Source organism: Adiantum capillus-veneris, chromosome 16, assembly GCF_014529385.1.
Source record: "Adiantum capillus-veneris isolate H3 chromosome 16, ASM1452938v2, whole genome shotgun sequence".
NCBI classification, from domain to species: Eukaryota; Viridiplantae; Streptophyta; class Polypodiopsida; order Polypodiales; family Pteridaceae; genus Adiantum; species Adiantum capillus-veneris.
The window spans coordinates 36,711,971-36,717,127 of record NC_140946.1 but is presented as its reverse complement, the minus strand read 5'-3'; the positions used below and the strand labels follow the sequence as shown (position 1 = coordinate 36,717,127).

The 5,157-nt window shown below is 43.3% G+C and overlaps 1 pseudogene; it reads left to right on the top strand.

Moving 5' to 3' along the window:
- The first annotated feature begins 4,326 nt into the window (after positions 1-4,326).
- Positions 4,327-4,868, top strand: LOC147438864 (uncharacterized; annotated as a pseudogene).
- Positions 4,869-5,157: the final 289 nt, after the last annotated feature.

Below are 5,157 nucleotides of genomic sequence, written 5' to 3'. Positions count from 1 at the left end.
CAACAGACAGGTGCACAGGGCACACAGGCTGGCACCTCTGCAGAGCCCAGTGCCCACTCAGCAAATGGCTGGCAACAAGTCCACGACCGCCGTCGCGACAGGGAGGATCTCACCACGTTGCCCCCCCTGGTGGCTGCCCTGCGCTAGTCTAACAGGGGTGGGTCCATACAGGGAACCATTTTGACCCTCTCCAGGAGGACGACACAAAGGAGCCTGCCTCCACCTCAACCTCACCACCGACAGCGCCCCCGTCCCCACACCTCATCTGCCTCACCACCTCCCCCTCCCCCTCCCCCACCCCCAAAACCTCCTCCCGCCCCTTCACCCTCCACTAAGGCTTCACGCTCTTCACCTGTCCCGACTCGAGCCCCTCGTTCTACACAAGGAACTGGACACCCATTGTTAAAATGGTAGCGCACAGGAGCAATTAATTGGCTGACAATAAATATACTTTGCGAGCAAGAGAAAAAAGAGAAATCGACACAGTATTGTCCCCCCCCCCCCCCGTAAAGAGAATCTTTATTCAGGGAGAATTATTTTACAAGCCCAAGAACCGGAGAAACCCCTCCATTCTAGATCTTAGACGCAAAGGTCGTTCCTTCCCGTGAGGGAAATTCTTGAGAGACGAGCTCTCACTGCCTTTTTCCGCCTGTACTCGGAGCCGAAGCTCTGCAGGCAGTTCCAAATTCCGTTCCCGGAATTCCTAAGCGTAGGCCGAGGCCTTCTCGCTTCTTCTTCGCGAGGGAGAGTACCTGCACAAAGCAAACACACAAAGCAACAACTCGCAGAGCGTATTCACAAATTATACATGTCGCTCCTTGCACGGAAAAGCGACCTCCGTGCCCCCTCTTCACACGAACACTTGCTGAGTTCCCCCAGCAGAGTCTACTCCAATCCCAAGCGTTGGCTTCTTGCTTCTGCAACTGAACGTTGGCTTCTTCTTTTATAGGCCTTGGGAGCTGGCAGGAAGAGAGGGGTTTTACTTGGCAGAAATAGCCAGGACCTTGGGGCGCAAGAAAAACAGGGCGCTCGCTGTTTTCGGTCGTACGGCCAGAGTTTTTTTTTTCTTCCTTTTTTTTGGGTGGCCTTCTTTTTAAAACTGCCTTGCTTTATTTTAATAATGGGCTACCCACTTATTAAGTGGGCAACCGATCAATCTTTTAAAAAGGTGTCAACCTGTTCAAACTTAAAAACACTCAGTGAGCTGAAAATGGATGCTACACAAACACATTCCAGGCGTCCCCGGGTGCAGTACGAATCCATAGATGCTATGCAAACATAGATTCCTCGCGGGAAAGCATCTTCCCTCCCGCGAATGTTCCGCTTTTCATAAAAAGCTTCTCAGAACCCATCTTCATCGGCAACTTTGGGTGAGAGATAGAGGGAGAGAGGTAGAGAGGGAGCCTTGACGTGGATGTCAGGTGGGTCGAGGTGTGTGTGTGTGTGTGTGTGTGTGTGTGTGTTTTGCTGGTGTGAAGTCTGGTGTAAGTGGCATTTGTTTCGAAATAGGCAGCATGAGTAGCACTATAGCAACCATCAAGTTATGGACTGCATGCAACCAAAAGAAATGGCATTGTGATCTCCATGCTATCATGGGGCTAGAAGCCTAGAAGACAAGCGGGCAGTGTGTTTTTTCTTGACTGGCTAGGTGTAAGAGGCTGCGAGTGTTGGGGTGAGTGATTGTGGAGCAACAAATGGGTAGCACGCATCACGGGGGGGGACCGAGATTGGTAGAGAAAGAGTGAATCTGGCTAGTGGATGTGTAACCTGTTGTTTGCACTATCTACGGGCAACTTGGTGGGCCATAACAAGTGGCGTCACACGTGGCTCCCTAGGGTGAATGTGGTCGTGTGTGTGTGTGTGTGTGTGTGTGTGTGTGTGTGTGTAGTGAAGGCAGGCAGATGACGATAGCCACTAGTAGGCGAGAAAAAAAGGGGGATAGCTTAGGTGGGTGGTAGGCCAACAAGGGGCACGAGGAAGCGGGTCTTTTTTCTTGATGCTGGGCTCATTGCCATCCCAAGCAAGTGGGAAAGAGTGCATGCAGTCAAAGACGGTGGCAAGTGGGGGTGTTGGGATTTGGCGCAATGGGTAGTAGGAAAGTGTGTGTGTGTGTGTGTGTGTGTGTGTGTGTGCATGTTCGGGTCTATTGCCCAACACCATATGTAGTAGCATGTGAGTAGGGATAAAATCGGCAACCAATGGGAGGGCGATGACGTGAATGGGTATGTGTGTGTGTGTGTGTGTGATGGAGGGTATTCTCATGCAGAGCAATCAAAATAAAAGTAACCACTAAGTATGTGTTATGTGTGTGGCATTTCAAGTGGGCTTTGGTATAAAAATTGGTTTGAGTGAAAGCACCCATTGTGAAATGTTTTACCTTATCAAGGCCACGTTCAACTACTTACACATTAATTACAATAGCAACACACTACAATCAATTATCATAGATGCATTTATCATCACACCAATTGGATCATGATCATGATCAATGGGATCATCACACCAATATGATGATGATCATGATCATAGATGCATTTATCATGACACCAATGGGATCATGATCATAGGCACACAAAGATCATACATTACAAGATTCAAAAATATTATGCGTATTCAATCAATCTCCCATCGCTCTTTCTTTAATTGGAATGCATGCATGCTCAAAGTTAGTGCTTGATTCTATCTTGATAGTGCCATCATGATGGTGTTCATTTGCGCACACATGACACATGTACCAAAAGGTTGGCACACACAATAGAGCATAAAAATGATGCCAACCATTTCATATTTATTGCCATATTCAATCGACATTAAAGTGAATCTCAATGTCAATACACAATAACTCCTTCATTGTAGCATCAATTAAGCATTCACAACTCAATTTCAATGTGATGCATAGTGAATGAATGCATCAGTTGGTCATACATTCCCCAATCAAATCCTAATGCAAGCTCAAAAAACAATTTGATATTAAAGGTGATTGTGGATCAAGCATTGCATACACACAATGTAGTGCATAAATTCTTCCCAATTGCAAAACCATACCCAAGTATTCATCATTGCAATTTTGATTACTCAAAAATCACCCAAACAAAACATCGCAATTTGAATTGCTCATCCTTATTCAAAATCCCTTAAGGTCATTTAGAATTGCATGATTACACACATGATTTGGCACACACATCAATGCATCTTTTCCATGCTCATTCAATTGTACAATCATTAGCATGGCAATATACAAATTTTCTATAATTGAGCACCAATTGAGTGATCTATCTCAATCATCAAACCAATTTTGTGGTGCACACATTAACTATTTGGCCAATTCTTCATCATAATTGGTAAAAATACCAATTATTTATTCACTCATTGGAGATCACATACCATTGATTAGGCATACACACCCAAAATTAGGCCAAAATTTTATCCAATAATTCCATGAATTTTTAATTGCATTTCTTCTATTCCATACTTGATCAAGCATATGAATGCATGCATGTTTAATTTTTCAAAAATTAAACATGCATGCATCCTAATCAAACAATACACACACTCAAAAACTAATCACACAAGTTCAATTTTGACTCACTTAACAATGCAATTAAGCATATCCCTAATGTTTGATACACATTCAACAAATCCAGAGCATTTAAGTGTCCCAATTGACCATCAATCATGATTTCAAGTGGTCTTGAAGTGGGGATACACACTCAAGTTTTTCCCTAATTCTTGGCAAAGAGGTATAACCAATTATTGGAATTGCTTTGCATACACATAAATTAAGTGATTACACACTCAAATATGATCAATTCCTTCAATTTCTTGGCATGCCCACACTTAACATTAGGTTCACACACACTTGATTTTTAGCATTTTGTTTTCCTTTTTGTGCTAGAAAAAGCATTAATGTTTATGCACATACATGAATTCTTAACAAAAGTTAAGCATTATCTTGTTACTATTGAGATGTCAAGCTCTACATGTACAACTCATAGATGACAATCTCACCGATAGTCATCATCACTGGTGCGCCTTGGTGGATACACATATCTTTGCCAGTGATACTTCAGTTGTGCATTCCAGGCACGCCTTGGTGGATTTTGGGCGCGTTTTGGCCCCCATTTTGGAGTTAGAGTGCGTTCGCATGCAAAAACACTAAGTTTTAGGATTCTACATTTTGGTGGTGCAGAAAGCTCCGGGTTGGCTGCAGTGTTCACATATACTATTTGGTATTGTGAAACAGGTGTATGTACACATATTGTGGTTATAGGTGGTAACTGAATTTCTTTAGCAGGCTACTCAGAGACTTGGTGAAGGGTGGGAAACATGTCATCCAACAATGATGGACTTAACCAGATTGTCAATGAGAAGCTGAACACGAATAACTTCCATGCTTGGAAGTTTAAAATGGCCAATTTCCTTATGGGTAAAGGTTATTGGGATTACATTGATGGAGAGCATGAGACATCACCAACATTACCAAAGGAGGTGCAAGTGCTGCGCAGATAAAGATGTTTTAAGATTGGAACCAAGGAGCTCGGAAGCTCATGTACGGGCTTTCTGTGAGTGTGCAAGACACAATGATTGGGCACATACAAGATGCTCAAACCCCTAAGGAGGCTTGGGACACCTTACTATCGTTGGATGTGACCAACACAAAAGCAAGGAAGCTGCAGTTGAAGACTGAGCTGAATATAATACAGAAGAAAAACCTATCTATCAATGACTATTCATTGAAGATAAAGAACATATATGAGTCACTTGCATCAATTTGCGTTACAGTCAATGATGATGATAAAGTGGAAGTATGTCTACTGCGAGGTTTGGGTCCATAATACAAACAATTTAAGACTGGAATCCATCTTTGAAAGAACCTTCCCTCATTTATAGATTTGGTGTCCTTACAGATTGTGGAAGAGAAGGAACTGAATGAAGAATCCTCTACGCAAGGCAAAAATAATTCTGAATAGGTCCTCTTCAACAACAGAGGAAGAGGAAGAGGATGTGGTACAGGTCATGGAAGAGGTCGAGAAAGAGGCAACCACCAAGCACATCAACATAATTTCAATCAAAGACAGAACATAGGTGGTCGAGGAAATTTTTGAGGCAGGGGAAGTCCAAGAGGTTGTGGAAATGCGCAACGTAACAATGCAAGTT